Below are 18,036 nucleotides of genomic sequence, written 5' to 3' on the forward strand. Positions count from 1 at the left end.
TAGTGAGAAAGATATTGTAGTTATGTTTATAAGTAAAAATCAAACATATTTATCCTTAAAATTATCAGGAAAATGTAATAATAATGGAATAATTTTATTTTAAAATGATTTTACATGAATTAGTCATTTCTGTTTTAAAAAATTTGAGAAATGGCACAGAGACACTGACTGGAATCTCCAGCACCACACACAGACACACACACACACACACACACACACACACACTAAAAAAAAAAAGAAGAAAAAGAAGAAGTAAGAAGTGATATGATGGGAACAAAAATTTTACTTTCATTTTTAAATTTCAGTTGACTTTAAGCAAGTAATGAAATTTTTCATTTTGTAGTTCTTATTTATAAAATATTGAAATTTAAGTTAAATAGAAGATAAACATTTTGCTGTCATTTTTATTCTTATTTTTGCTATTTCTTAAAGTTCTGTCTGTTTTATTATTATACCAAAGATTATTAAATGTCACTCCACCTTCAACTTTATCCAATGTCAATATGCCTTTATATTTTATTGCATATAAAAGAACTTAAACATCTGAGTAAGCAATTAAATTACAGTTGGCCCTCCATATCCTGTGGTTTTATATCCATAAACTTAACCAAACTTAGATTGATATAATTTTTAAAAATATACTTTACTGAAGATGTATTTCTCATTGTACAGTGTAATTACTTATTGTCCTTGTAATTACTCTCTAAAGAATACATACAATATAATACTTCTTATACAACATTTACATTATTTTAGGTATTGTAAGTAATGTACAGAAAATTTAAAGTACATACGTAGATCTGTGTAGGTTATATGAAATGCTTTGCCACTTTATTCAAGGGACCTGAACATCTGCAATTTTTTTTTTAATCAACAAACCAATCTTCCATGAATATTGGAAAACTACTATACTAAGTGTATGCTTTTCCAAAACTTGTTTTGTGGGAAAATAAAAACTATCTTAAAAAATCAGTTTATCTTTCTGTCTAATCTATCTATTTATCATCTGTCCATGAAAATATAATCCATGGTAGAATGAATTATTTCAGTGAACATCATTAGGATATGCACTAAATTGTGTTTTTCCACATGTGATAATGAGTTATATCTGGTCTTTCTGTTTTCAGTAGTTCAGATTTTCATCCTACTGTGCTCAAATAAACCCATCTAAAGTTAGCATAAAATATAGTCTTAGTAAATAAAATACTTATAATTAATGTTGGCACAAGAAGTTGCACACTAATATGAAAATAAATTTTACCTATGTGTAAAGAAGAAAAAAGGGTTGGAGCTTTTCATAAATTAAATTTAACTTCTACAACATTTGAAGATACAAAACAAAATGACAAGAAGAACATTTTATGACAAGCAGAAAAATACAATGAGAGAACAAAACGTAGCTAATAATATTGTAGCAAAACATAATTAAGAAGATAGTGTCTTTTCAAAGGGCCTTGTTTCTGTAAAAGACATTTTAATTTTAATTCCTCCTATCTCATTAACTGTCAAAATAGATGAATAAAAGAAATACTGTATTTAAAATTAGATATTCTCTTTTTAATTTTCTCCTCAATAATTTCTGAAGCAAAAATATGGAAGAGTCAAAAAATATTACCACTTGCCTGGCACATGTGAGGCACTGGGTTCAATCCTTAGCACCACATAAAAATAAAACAAAGGTATTGTGTTTATCTACAACTAAAAAAAATAAAAATAAATATTTTAGATTACAATCTTGAAATTTAGGTATGTGTGAGAATATTTTTGAAAAGAACATTCAACTATTCATGATACTTTATTTCACTATATATATATGTTTTTCGTTTAGAGTATTGATATGATACATTCTCTTAGAAGAATCTCTTATATTTGAAAATATTCTTCATTTTCTTCAGTAATTCTTACTGGGCCATGATGAATTCTTCATTAAAAATAAAATAGGCATCAACTTCCTGTGTTTAATTTAGGATTTTATATTTAGAGTAATGTATGTTATAGACAGATTATTGATACACTTCCTATTTTATGTAGTTTTAGCAATCAATTGCATTAATAAGCATAGATTTGGGTATTGTATCAAAATATTTCAGCTTATCATCTGCAACTATAGTACTATATATATACTTGGGATTAAACTGATGCATTCCTGCAGTCTGTTTTGGGTTATTTTAGACCATCCCAGAATGTGAATCACTTTATTATTCCTCATAAAAGGTGAATATTTGTATTGTTCTTAATTTTTTCGAATATTTATTATTTTACATTTTTTGCTTAGTAGTCTAAATCATTAATATAAATTTTATTCTTCACTGACTAATGATTTAGGAATATTTATTTATTAAAGTTTTGATGTGAATATTACAGGAATTGAATGCTATTTTAGTACAAAAATCAATTTCTTACTGAAATATTTAAAATTCTCAGGGGTTCAACACTTTAAATTGTTCACTCATCCTGTATTACATGTTATTTTTCTAGGTTCATAAATATATTTTCAAATAATTCTCCACATCTCTCCATTATTATCAATTAAAATTTTCACGCAGACTAAATTGAAAAATGCATTGCATTAATACTTTATTATATACTTAAAATGTTTAATTTTTTGCTCATTGTTCCATAGTTGATTATAGGTCAATTAGTCAGGTTGATTAATAAGGTAGCATAAATTTTAAACATTTTAAATTTTAAATCTTTTTTATTTTAAGATGAATGTAAGAGGAAAAGAAGATAAAATGTGGCCTTATTCTTCCATCTTGAACTAATGTTAGAATAATTACAGATAGACCTGACGGATTCGTTCCTCATAGTAGATAAAAGTTGGATGCAAATACTGTTGTAACTAGTGGAGACTATTTGACACAGGTCTGGCCAATAAGCAAAAGTTTCTCCAAAGCATTTTTTTTTTAATGTAACCTTCTTGTGAGACTGTGACATTTTTGTCTATTGTCTTTCATTTTCCCCAATCTTTATGCCATAATCTATGGAAATCATGAAAGAAAGAACACACACACACACACACACACACACACACACACACTCATGGTTATATATATTTGCATGGAAATTATAATTTATTATCAGCTCATATCTTAATTCATCCTAAAGAAAGGACTGACTACCTGAAACAAAATCAGACAACAATGGAGTGCTGATTTGAGACACTCCTGATTTGCCTGGCCTGGTCACCCTGTAAATCAGCTAGTGAACTGTGCCAATTAAGTGTGTTAACATTAGGGTCTCTGTGATATGGCTGTGGATGATACCAAATAAATGAGATACTAATAAAAAGAAGTACCTTTTCACGTGCTTCCAGAATTTCGGTGAGGAGAGCAAGTCCCAGAAACATGCATCAGTGACAGTAATGGATGGAAAGGGAGACACCAAAACCTGCAGGAACACTGACTTGTTAAGGGTCCACTCTGTTCTTATTTTCAGTCTTCTACCAATTCACTTGATAAAATCATAAGAATGAGGAAAAAGCCACACATTTTAAGTCTGAGGGCAGAAAATAAAGTATATAATAATTATCCAAGTAAAAGAAGAGAAAAGGGAACAGATTAAATATGCCATAGCTGTGCCCTTAAAATCCTACCTGAAATTAGTCATCAAGTAGGCATACCTGTGTGCTCATATAACCAGTGACTCTATTCTTGTTATTCCAGCAAGGAGGGAACTGTTACAAGTGATCAGGTAGTTTTACCACAGCAATTGCTTTACACAATCAGTATTAGTAGCTTATTGATTGTATTGATCATTTCACACCACAACATACTCACGTAAACAATCACCACCTTGCCAGCCTGATGCGGCATGTCTGCAATCCCAGTGACTTGGGAGACTGAGGCAGGAAGATCGTAAATTCAAAGCCAGCCTCTGCAATTTAGTGAGTCCCTGAGCAACTTGATGAGACCTTTTCTCAAAACATAAAAAGGGCTGGGTGTGGCTCAGTGTTTAAGAACCCTGGTTCAAGCCCCAGTACCAAAAAACAATCAAAATACCCCTCCATCACTCAAAAAATTAAGCAACCACTCCCTCCCTTCCTGATAAGTACTGATCATTGCCATTGAACTTATAACCTCATGTCAGTTTAGATCCATGAAAAGCAACATATGCATTTATAAAATGGGTGAGTATTTAATAGTTTGTACTGACGAATGCATTTTGAAAGTATTTTAAAAACCCTGAAATTATTCTGGAATGATATAATGAAAATTATCATTATTATTCTAAAATTTGACATTTCTGAAGAACTAACATGGTTTTGCCATGACATCAATCATCAGCTTTCTACCACTGTAACCAATACCTGAGATAATCAACTGAAAGAAAAGATTTATTTTGGCTCACAGTTTTGAAGGTCACAGTCCATGCTTAGAGGGCCCCCATTACTTTTTCTTGTTGTTGTTCTAATTAGTTACAAATTAGAATGCATTTTAACACATTGTACACAAATGGAGCATAACATCTCATTCTTCTCCCTGTCCATAGTGCGGAGTCACACCAGTAGTGTAATCATACATGTATATAGGGTAATTATGTCTGTTTCATTCTACTCTCTGTCCCATCCCCACCGCCTAACCTTTCTTTCACTCCCCTCTGTGCACTCCAAAGTTTCTTCATTCTTTCCTATTCCCTTCCCCACTATGGATCAGCATCCACTTACAGAAAACATTTGGCCTTTGGTTTTTTTGGATTGGATTATTTAATTTAGCATGATATTCTATAGTTCCAGCCATTGACCTGCAAATGCCAAAATTTTATTATTCATTAAGACTGAGTAATATTCCATTGTGTATATGTACCACATTTTCTTTATCCATTCATTTATTGAGGGGCATCTAGGTTGGTTCCATAGCTCAGCTATTGTGAATTGAACTGCTATAAACATAGCTGTGGCTGTGCCACTGTGGTATGCTCTTTTTAAGTCATTTGTCTATAAACTGAGGAGTGGGACAGCTGGGTCAAATGGTGGTTACATTCCAAATTTTCTGAAGAATCTCCATACTGCTTTCCATAGTGGTTGCACCAATTTGCAGTCCCATTAGTAATGTATGAGTTTACCTTTCCCCCCACATCATCACCAGCAGTTATTATTGCATTATTTTGATCCCAAGCCACTCAGCACATCCTGCTGGGTAATACCTTGCAGAGCAAAGCTACTGACCTCAGGGCTGAAAGTGAAAGAGAAAGAGGAAGTTTCTGGGGCTCTGCTATCCCCTTCAAGGACACATCCACAGTGATCAGAGGACTTACCACCAAGACCCACCTCTTGAATGTTCCCACCAGCACCTCCCACTTGCACAGTGGATTGGGGAGTACATCTCTAACCACATGAGTATTTGGGGTCGTTTAAGATCTAAACTATGCAGTCTCTATGATCATAGCCAACATCCAAATGAAAATTTTGCACTTGAATCAACTGTGTGTAAAGCCTAGGGAATAAAAGAACTTTTCCCATGATCTCTCTTCAAAGGGACATGCTTTGCTTTCAAGAATGGCTTTAACCGTTTTATATCTGTAGCTTCACTTCTAATTGAAACGCTAGAAAAACTGCAAGCTAAACAGCCAGTAGTTAATGACAACTGAAGATGAAGATGTGAAGACAGCCACACCCTGGGGAGGAGAGAAGAGGGGCTCTCAATTGAAAGCACTATACTGTGGTCTCTGTTACCTTTCTACCTTTAATTATTTGTGGAAATTTTGAAAAAAAGCACTTAAGCTTTAAGTTTTGATCTTATAATTCTAGGGTGAGACAAGAAGTAAATTGTCATTGCGAAGACAGATCACAGTTTCTGGAGTTCTTTTTCAATTGTAGGAGCTATAGATTCATGAAGCACTGCCAAAATAAGGGTTACACCCTTCAGAATGTGTGGGAGAAGTGGAATGCTCCTGCGAACACAACTCTGATTCAACACTAGCTGGTTGGGCAATCTTTGAGAACCTTACTTCATATATCTGTACCTTGTCTTCCTTATTTTTCAATGGGTAAGGTATAGTAAAAAACAATGTTTTTAAAAAACTCTTATTATCTAGGCAAAATGTTCCTAGTATTAACAAAAACAGATATTTCAGTTCTAATACTTGAAATCTTTAAAGTGAAGTTGATCTGGAAAAGTGGAATGGAAGTCCAATGACTCAGCCCTTCCCATCCATATGCAGATGCATCATCCCAATGGATGACTAGAATCAAATAGTGTACATAATTCCACTACTTTCAAAGCTGATTTGCATATGATTTCCTCAGCTCCATTTTGTTATACCAAAAAAGATAAGTCTTTATTCAACTCTGGTATCCTGAATGAAGTTTTCATGAGTAGAAATTCAGGACCTATTATAACTAGTCTGAGAAATCACTAGAAAGTTATACATATCTCAACAAACACTTTCATGTTCTACCTATAAAGTGCCAAGGGGCACTCTAAGACCTCTGTAGGATTCAACTCTTTTTCTTTCTAAGAAACAGTGGCCCTTCTTCTTGTGTATATACTTTTTTAATCAAGAGATTTATGACCATTCGCTCTTCCCAGAAGGTCAAAGCTGAAGTGGAAAGGTCCCTAGAGGAGACACTACAATCTAATTAGACAGGTGTTTTTGTCCTTGGGATAAATACCTTTGAGATATTCAGATTATTTATTTTGAGGCAGGGTAGGTTTTCTGCTGTGGCCATGGTTATCAGTCTATCAAAATAACTCCTAATCACATTGTCTAGTGAATGACAGCCATTCTTGACACATCTCTTCTCTCACCTTGAGGCCTTTGGCTATCCCACATCTCAAGGAAATTGATTCTGTGCAATCTACAACTAGGAGGCTCCAGAAATTATGAAAAAAATTGTGATTAAAATTTGACTGTAATTTTTCAAAACAGTCTGGTGATCATCATTAGTCATAATAATTAAAAACTGACTATATGTCATTAAGTAGACATATTAATTCAAAGATCAAACTAGTATTTAGATGGATACAGAATATATATTAACTTCAAAAGAAATTTTAAATATCAAATGTAATAACTATTTTTAAAAAGGTATAAAATCAGGCCTCAATTTTTTAAAGAATTTTAATTAATATAACATCCCAATCTTACTTCAGAATAAATAGGTTTATGTTCATATGAATACTTTTTTTTTTTAAAGCACAAGTTGACAATTTATTTAGTATTTAAGTTGGTCATTAAGAGCAAAGAAAAGATTATCATTACTAAAATGTACTTTGACTTCATTGATTTTTAAAAAGATTTTTAGAGAAAGTTCAGGTTAAATAGAAGATAAAATGTTAGTAGTAAGTTAATGCATTTATATTTTGGAGATTGATCTTTCTGCTAATATCTGCATAAGCAATATTATGTGCTCTGAAGCACATATATATTATTGTGTGTGTATATATGTATATATGTATTCATATATGTAAATAAATATATATATATACACACACATATATATGTGTATATATAATGTATATGTAAACATTTTATATTGGGGAAAAGAAGTAAAGTCTTCCTGGATTGCTGTAGTCCAGCTACAGCAAAATAACTGGGGGATGAGGAGCAACTTGTGTAGATTGATACAGCAGGAGTAGGAGCCATTTATTGTAGGACAAGAGCGGTATATATACATTCCACACAGTTTATCTTAATTAACATAAACTAGATACATTAGTCAACCAATAAGGAATCTCCACACTTAATGGCTCACTGGCTACTTCACAAACCACTCCCTCTGGCAAAATGCCAGGCGCCATCCTGACTTGTTTATAGACTCTAACACTGGATGATATTGGATGATCTTAGTTTAATAATGAAATAGCTCTCCAGCAATAAATAATAATATCTACTAATTATACTTAACTTAGATATCCTACACTTCAAATAAATATTTAGAATTTTTAAATCAAAAATAAATGAATTTAAAAAACAAACTTTTAAGTCAATAGGATATTATTCTGTGTATGCACAGATTCACTTTAAGAAGAAATATCATTATAACTATCAGAGTTATAGTCATTTACTTTATGGATGCTTTTTTATCTGAAACTTTTTACCTGAAATTTTCCATTCAATTTATTTTCATCTTTATATTGCTAAATATCACTGTGTAAAAAATCAAAGTTGATTGGATTGAGAAAGTTACAAATGAAATTGTTCCAGTAACATGTAATGTCTCTCCTGAGTCATCAATTGAATTAAGCAATATTTGTCAAACAATATGCAAACTACTTTGTGCTGTGACATAAATTTTGGGACTTGCAGGATGAATGAATAGATAAGTTATTTACTGTTTCTTGGATGATACTTTGCTTTGCAGTTAATTTTTTTTTTTTTACTTATGTTATACTTCCTTGTTTGGAAATAAGATGCTAAGTAGATACAGAAAAGGACATTAGGATTTAATACTAAACAATGTTTTCCCCATTGTTGTTTGAATATTGGAAATATCATATGGTAAATAGGTTATATAACCACTGAGTTGGAGGTGCATGTACTAAGTTCATTTGTGTTTTTAAAGTATCCTGAATCTGAGCACGTACCCTACTGATCAACATATCAAATTTTCTTTTATTATTATCAGACAGATATTATGACCAAGCCAATTTGAGCCCTAGATCTCCAATTCAGGGGAAGAAAAATGAAAGGCAAGTAGATGAAAACAAGCAACAATTTTGGGTGTATTTGAAAAACATATGTAAGAAAATAGATATTCTCCCATGGTCAGAAGATGGGAGCAGTTAATAAAGAATGGAGCTTTTCAAAGTGTAGGGCACATACCGATGTTTACCTTCAAAGTCCTGATGAGGTAAGTGGATTCCACATTCATGAAATCTCAAAAAATATTCAGGTATTGTTTGTGTAAGAAATAGGGGACAGTGGATTTGTGGTTGCAAATAGCAGACTGCTATACTATGCAAGTATGGGAGATCTGTATATTTCCACAGTTAGGTGGATGTTCTAGGAGTGAATATTTATGTGAACACAATAGCCCTCTGCACAACACTGTGGAGTAAACATGCACAGGCCTCAGCAGTCACATTTGGGAAAATACTTTCAATGTAAAACTTCTTTAAAAAGTTTCTCATAAGGATTTTCAAAGAGGGGATTGAGGGGTTTGATCCCCAACTCTGCAAAATATTAAATAAATAAAATTAAAAAGTGATTTGAAGAACTATTTCTGGGACTATGAGTATAACTCAGTATAGAATGATGCATGTGCAGCATGAGTAAGGTCTTGGGTTTTATTGCTAGCAGTAAAGTAAACAAACAAACAAACAAACAAATAAATAGACCTGAATGACCTATGTGATTTCAATGTACTGGCAACACTCAACCATGGGCATAAATGCTGGTGAAAGAGACAAGAGTTACTGACAATCTTGTGAGGAGTATGTTTCAAGAAATTTGGAGATTCAGAGAAAATATTTGTTAACTAGATGCACTAATTTTGTTATTGATATCCTAACTATATGATCAATGTTTGAGATATATGGGTTGTAATATGTTAAAATAATGACATATACCATATAATTACTATAAATTAATTTTTAGACAATCACATAGATGTGTGTTCCTCACATATGAGGCTTAGGCTGCCTGATGGTGACTAAAGCTGTCCTTGCAGTGACATCTCATTCAAGAAACTGACAATAATCTACAGAGAGTCAAAGATGTTGAAATATTTTAAGGATAGATTTTCAAACACAAAAATCAAAACCTTCTTTTTTTACTGATTGGATATTAATATTTAAATTGAGAGACTCTTGTCTTTATCTAAAAATTTAGCTTTCACACATGAAAACAAAATATAAAGTCTTGTGAAATGAAGTTATAATTGTCTTTATCTTTTAATCTTAAAATGCCAGAGGGATTAAAGCCATAACACTGATGAATATGAAATTAATTTACATAAATACAAACACACATATTCAAGCATATATTTTACTTTTGTGACTAGCATCATAAATTTAATTGTTATAGTGCTCCTAATGCCAAAGCATCTTCTAGCTTTTTATATAACTACAAAACTAAATGCAATCTATCATTACATATCATACTTGTTATATTATGCACTGTTTTAATTTCTTTCTTCATTTTACTTGTTTATCAGTAATATACAGACCATTTTATATATACATATATAAATATATATATATAAGCTATATATATGAATGTGTATATATATATATATATATATATATATATATATATATATATACAAAGTACATATATATAAAATATATACAAAAGATCTAAGATATTTTTATGATGGTTTTATTTGCTTCTAAAACTATCTTTTGAACATTTGAGTTCTTTCATTAGACATTTTGGTCCATTCACATGTTTTTTTCAATTTGAAAAACTGAATCTGAAATTTCCTAGTGTTCTCTCAGAACTAACTTGCAATTTATTTTGTCTTAAAAGTTTTTAAAGTAACTTATAGCAGCTCAATTCTTTCCTCATAGGGGATTATGAAAGATACACTACCATTACTTTTTTTAACACTATATATAAATACCCATCAAAATTTTAAACCTCTTTTATTTTTTATCAAAAAATACCATTGTGTTTTCAAGTAAAAAAGGTTAGATCAATAATGAGACAGAGCAGAGGTACTTCTAAGATATTCCTTAACAAAGGCCCTGATGGAGCAGAAGGGTGATGACATACTGCTGTCAAGACGTGAGCTTTTGCATCTCATCAGTGTGCACTGGGCACATTATATTGTGAGGTTTCATGTGATCACTTGCATTGAACTCTGATGCAAACCCAGGCTAAAGGAAAGCTCATATTGCCCGAAAAAAATTGTGCTGCTCTTGCTGATTGTTTGCATCAGAGGTCATTGCTTGTGATCACTTGAAACCTCACAACGAACGCAGTGTGCCCAGTGCGAAAGCTACTAGTGTATAAATATACAAATTGTTTTTTCTAAATATATATATACACATAAGTATACCTACTTATATACATTACAAATGGTATCTCATATTCTAATTTGCAAACTATGTTTAAACACAGCTTTGAAGTCAGTTGGAATTTAGTGTAGGTTGCTTCATCAGTTCACCCACTGAGCAATTTTTAACCTGTTGAGGATATAGGAGGTCCAACTAACTGCCTGAGGCAACCGACAGAAGCACCACTATCTGGGCAACAGGAATTTTTAAGAGGGATGAAAAAGTCACCCTATTTTATAAACTTTTATAAACTTGATATTTGCTTACTGAGAGAAATATAGATCAATGTGATTAGAAGACTTTTGTGCATGTGGAAAACTGAGTTAAAGACAATAAACTCCCATCTTTGCAAACACTACATAACACCTTTCATGTGTTGATGGAGATCAATATATAAACTGAACATGAAAATGAATTGGTATATTCCCTTCTTGACAAAGAAGGCTAATGGAACTTACCCAACTAAAACTTTTCACATTAAATTGAAATTATACCTCTAAATCTTGGAGGTAGTGAAAGCTAGGCATACCTCTCCTATGTAAAGACACTGCAAAAATATTGGCCAAAGCAAAGATTTATAAGATGTCATTGAAAGCATTCACTCTAACAATAAAGAAGACAGCAGGATGGTGAAATGATGGTTGGGATTTAAAATAAATCACATGGGCCTGTAATAATTCCATAGCAGTTAGATCTCCTGTACCACACTACATCTGGCATCCCAGCATGTTGTATTTTAAGAGAATAATTGTTTTTCATAAGTATAGCAGTTCAATGTTCAGAGTTCAAAGTTATAAGGAAATAATATAGGGAAAAATTTCACCAAAAAAAAAAAACAGGAAAGATTTAGTGTGGTAAATATATTATAAGTTTTAGAGAAGGTTGACATTTTGCCAGCATACTATTTAGAAGTTAAAAGAATCACAAGCAAATCATAAAGAGTATGAATTTTTTTATTTTTTTGTCTATGAAAAACTAGTGAACAAAACTATTATTAATCCAATCTTGCTTGGTTACAATTAGCATGGAATTTTCTTTCAATTATTACTATCCTGATTTTCATTTTTTTTTCTTCAGAAGGTGAAATAAAACCACAGTGACAAAAATCCCTTTCACTACATGGAATCTGTTTATTGTATGCCTTATTCTAGTTCATTCGTCTTTACTATGAATCAGTTATAGGTAGTCTTAAAACTTCATGAGAAAAAAAATATAATTTAAAAAACATTTAAATGCAGGTTACCAGTCTTACCTCTAGAATCAACTGCGTTGTACTGATATTTGAATTTTGGCTAACTCTATTTGCATCACTGTAATAGATTGAATAGTCTCAATCCCAAACCAAATTCATGTCCACCTTGAAATTCAAAATGTGATTTTATTTGAAACAGACTATTCACACATATAATTTGCGAAAGATCTTGAGATAAAGTCATCTTGCATTTAAGGTGATTTCTAAATTCAGAAACTATTATAATACGAAGAAACAAACTTGGAGAGAAGACCAAATAAAGGCAGATGAAAAGTGAGGTGATATAACTACAAGGCAAGGGCACACAAATTGCCAACAGCTACCTGAAACTACAAGAAAAATTAGGCAGGCTCTGACTCAGAGCCTTCAAAAGAAACCAAACCATGCAGGCTCCTTGATTTCCAATGTTTGTTCTCCAAAACTAAGATAATAAGTTTACATTTTTTAAGCTGCCCAATGCATGGTTCTTTGCTGCAATTGCCCCAAGGAAATAATACAGATCATTAAGAGAATAAAATGGTTACGCATTTACTCATAGCTGGTACTTGATACAAGACAAATGAAAATTTGGCCAATACTACACACTGAGCCATGTAGCTATGATTTTCGAGATCTTCATGGAATAATAACTAGTTAAAAGAAACAGCTCATATGAAGAATAGTGTCTAATTACATGCATATAGGGTATCATTGAGTTAACTAGGTAAGAAAGAAACAGGGAAGCTCAGACTTGACTTCACTGGACTGATTTTATATACATACACACACACACACGTACATATACGGCTAGGCTTAAAACAATTCAAGAATATTCACTGTGGGGGGGGGCGTGTTCTAGCTAGTGAAATAAGAAAAGAAAAATTAACTGAAATCTAAAAATTAAAAAGGCGGGCATATATCTGTCAATTTTCAGAGAAGATATGAATGTCTACTCGGAATATCCAAAAAGTATTCCCAGGCGAACTACAGTATAGATGCATATTTAACAAGATAACTATATTTGAGGTAAAAGATTGACTATAATTTTAAATTCAACAATATTTCTGTTTCTCTGGAATTATGTTATAGGAAGTGCCCTCCACCCCCACAGACCCCTTTCCTAAATTCAATTCTTTATCTTTGGTTTAGGGGACTGTTCTCCTTGTCAATGTTTTCCTTTATGAAAAGAAAACATCAGGCATTTCAAAATAATGCCCAAACTACTCAGCCTCAGGAGAGGAGGGTACAGAAACCTGGTCCTGGATGCTCCCTTTAGATGTTTAATGAGGACAACTTTACAAGCAGCTTGATGCTACTTTTTTTGGTTTACCAGAGCAGGGGCTCTGATGTTCTTCCTCCTGTACCACTCAGATTTGCATTCTTTCACAGTAGACTCAAGTTCTCCTCATCTATAATTAAAAGTTTTCAAATACTCATTAATTTAGGAAAAAAGCAAAAAGGATGTCTTTGTTTTTCAGTCTATATGATAGGGGTGCTTCTGTACCTGGCAGTACTCCTTGTACTTATGGGAATACTGCTATGGAGTAAATGCTAGGCCCTCCAGACCTGGATATTATATGTCTGTTACCTAAGACAACATGTCAAAATCTCCGGGGACACCTTTAGTCTGATACTCTGTAATGCTTGGTGTATCTCCCTTTGTTGAGTGCAATGATATCACTGAAGATTGTCTCCCACAACAAATATCAATTTTGAATTGATAAGAGAGAAATACAGGATAACAGTTTTTTTTTTTTTTTTTTTTTTTGTATTGGTGAAAGAAGAAATACTTTCTCGAGTACAAATGCCCTTGAAATTTAAGAACTTTTTTAAAAATTATTTTTTAGTTGTCAATGGGCCTTTATTTCTTTATATGCAGTGCTAAGAATTGAACCCAGTGCCTCACACATGCTAGGCAAGCGCAGCCCTCAATGAACTTTTTTAATGCTTATTTCATCAATGACCTCATAACATAATGGTAATATTATTTTCTGAAGTGAGAGAATCATTTAAACTCATTGCTGACTATAATATATTGCACACTTTAAAATATAACTTTGTATAACATGTATAACAATTTTGTGAGACACTTATTTCAGTATCATCGCCACCATAAAATTGGAAAATGAGACATAGAAAAAATGTTACCGAAGATTTGGTCAGCGGTTCTGTGAGCATTTATTGAACATGCATGGTTTGCTAGGTACGGTTGTCCGTGTTGCAAATATAGAGTTGAACAATCAGAATTAGCCTCTCCTGGCATGGTTTTCAGCTTCAACATGTGACATTTCAGAAGCTGAGTAAAGGTAGTTGTTAATTCCAAGCCTGGTAGCTACTGTGAGTTCCCTTCTATATTGCTACATTCCCTGATTCTCTATTATGAGGAATAAAAAATGCAGAGTCAACAGAGAATTCTGATGGCCACATAATCAAGTTATCCAACAAAGAAAATTCTTCCATACAAGGATTCTGGAGTCTCTTGGAAAACTATGGGAAGGTTAAGAATTGGATTATCAAGTTCTTTGTCTTGCTATGAGACAAAGAACATATCTGCTAATGAACATATAATTGGACAAACTATATCAATCTTGTAAGGTTTATTTTACCATTTTGGAAAAGAGTTTAGCATAGCCTACCTACCTTGTGCTTTGTTCTTTTTGATAACAGAGTTTCAGATGTGGTTTGTAAGAATGAATATGGATCTCATCTCATGTACCTCTCCCTAGTTTTATCTTAAATTTATTTAAATTTAAAGGATAACTTAAATTAAAATTTTGGTTGATTTTTCAAGCAAAATTAAGCATATTTCTAAGATTGAGTAATTTGGAAAGATTCTTTCAACAAATCTAAAATAGTTTAGAAGAAGAATAATGACAAAATATTCTCAGATTTTAAGGCATATTTTATATACGAGAGTAAATCTTGTGGCATAAAAGAGGATCAGTGTCTATCGGCTCATTTTTTGCACATAAAAATTCAGTTACTGATAATTCATTAGAAATGAAGCTTTGGTTAAATGGAGCCATCCGTTGTTAATAGCCTGTGGTGCAGTAAGACTCACTGTGAACAGGTGATGATTACAGTACTTAGCACTTCTGGAGAATAAAAGTGTAGCGACTGTAATCATTTTAAAAATTACTTCATAAGTGTCACACTGTTAATTACAGTTCAAAGAATTAGCATCTGGTTGAAGTTATAGGTGTAGCTTTGAGGAATTGGTATTACAGGAAATGCATTTAAAGAACCCTTAATCACAACATAAAATGTTCTCTGCCTGGCTCTGGATACCCTTGTACAGTTTCACACCTGGTGTTTACTAAAAGTACCAAAGTAGAAAAAGCAATTGACACCACATATTCTGCTATGGTACATGAAAAACAGTATCATTTTACCTCTTAGATATTATGGTTCCTAAAAGAAATTAAAATTATGGGACCTTTAGTGAATTTTTAAGTTCTAGTAACGTTGAAGGTATAACTCAATTATAATAGTTTAGTTTGATTTAGAATAAATATATAAATAAGATGTGAAATTACCAAGAAAAATTAAATAACATTAACTTTTTTAAAAAAAATCTAGACTGTTGAGGTTAATGTTTTTGGGAAGAAGCAGTAAAAACTATTTCACATATGCAGATCCATTGACAAGGAGGAATTTTCAGAAATGTTCTGAAATCATTCAAATTATCTTGATTTATTTTCTTTCAAGGTACTGGGAATTGAGCCAAGGAGCGCATTACCACTGAGCTACCACCACCCTGGACCTTTTTACTTTTTATTTTGAATCAGCGTCTTACTAAGTTTCCAAGACTGGCCTGAAACTTGCAATCTTCATTGGGATTACAGGTGTGTGATACAAAGCCCCATTTAACTTTTTGATTTTTAAGTTAGTAATTAAAAAAAAAATTCAATGGAGAAAAAGTCTATAAATGATCTCAAAGATCTGATCAAACACACAATAAATGTGGCATTTAAAATCATCTTGAAAGAAGTGGTTTTTCCTTAATAATGTCAAGGCTAACAGTTGGGGGAAAATATAAACATGTTAAAACATAAACATTCAATCATAAAAATAAAATAAAAATAAGTAAAATAGTTTTTTAAAAGGTTTAAGCCTGTTTTATTTTTTAAATGCTGCCAAATTTGGAATTAATAAATTAAGTGGACAAATATCTAACTTTATACAACCTATAATTTCTATTATACCATGTTATAATAAAAATAAATGAAAAAGCTGGGAATATAGTTCAGTGATAGACTGCCTGTCTAAGCATGTGTGAGGCCTTGGGATGAATCCTCAGCACAGTTAACAATAAATGAATGAATAAAAATGAAAGACTGATAATGATACGAATGATCTTTCCAAACTTAGAAACAATATAATCTAAGTAGACTAAAACATGTTCATCAAGGGTCTGAGCACCTGGTCTTGGGCCTTATGTCAGGAAGGGCTGATGTATGCTGCTATGTTGGTTCAGCAGTGTGCCCAGATGAGAGAGTGAGGCTCTCCCGTCTGTCCTGTACTTGAAGGTTGGAGATGAAAATGGCTGACAGGTACCCACAGCCTCATAATAACTTAAACCTCTGAGAAGCATATAAAAGAACTAAAGAAGGCATACAGCCAAGGATCTGCCATTGTGATTGGCTCACTAATAATTCCAGGACAAAGTTAGAAATTCCTACTCAAGCTGGAGTCCTAAGACTGCTACAGTCATGTTTAATATAAAGATTTGGGCCGAGTACCATTGTGGGAAAGGGCGTCAGAGTCCCAGATCATTTCCTTAAAATTGAATTTGATCTTCTTTTCACTGTTCTTAGCAAATAGTCCATTTCTTGGAAATTGGCAAAGTTGATTAGGCCAGAAAAAGGAGCAAGAGAAAAACCAAAAATATTAAGAAGATATTGCAAAAGCTCAGAGATTTTAAAAGAAAGAACCGAAAGAATGAACAAGCTCTGTAACTCGATAAAAATTATTTGGAAAATCATTAGCTTTTGAAGAGCCATTAAGGTGACTTCTTTGGCTTTCATGACAATACTATTGAGTTTACGAGGTCTGACCATTTGGAATAATTGTGTTAGTGCTGACTTCACTACTGTGGTAGTATTTAGACTTTTGTACAGAAGTCTGTTGTCGACAGTTATTATAAATTAGTTTTATTGTGTTACAAATTTCTTATAACTGATTTAGTTGTTTTCTTATAACTGATTTAGTTGTTTGCCATTTTGCAGTTTATGCACTCAGATAAGATTATGAAACATTATTATTCAAATAATAGTTATATGGGGTCCTATTCGGGACAAAGAAAATTAAGAATGTAAAAGTCAGAATTTTTCTCTCTGAATTGAAAAGTATGATTTAGCTTAAATGAGATTCAATATACTAATCTCACCATTTTTTTTTTGTTTATTTCTTGGAATATAGTTATTTCTGGTTTTCTCAAAGAAAATAATATTAATTCATGAGTACTTCAAATTTCTGTAGTTTTTTCTATTTTATCTTAGTAGTAAATACTAATTACCAAGAAAGTTTGCTTTTTAACCTGATTTTACGAAGAGTTTTTATTATCTTGACTATGTAGAATATCATCTATTGGATATAGATAATAATTTTTGTATGAAGCACTGTCATTTTTTAGAGGTGGCTTACTCATAAGAGTAACACTGTAATTTAAGACCAAGCAATATCAAAGTATTTGGGAACCAGTTTATTTTTATTTATGCTTTATAAATTTACATAGAGTTTACATATACATAGAGTAGCATATTTTTGATCAAATAAAATAATTAAAATGTCTCATCAGATAATTTTCTATTTATATATACACTATTTCTATTTTTCATTCCATTCTTCAATTCAAGTCTG

Source organism: Callospermophilus lateralis, chromosome 13 (genome assembly GCF_048772815.1).
Source record: "Callospermophilus lateralis isolate mCalLat2 chromosome 13, mCalLat2.hap1, whole genome shotgun sequence".
Classification (NCBI taxonomy): Eukaryota; Metazoa; Chordata; class Mammalia; order Rodentia; family Sciuridae; genus Callospermophilus; species Callospermophilus lateralis.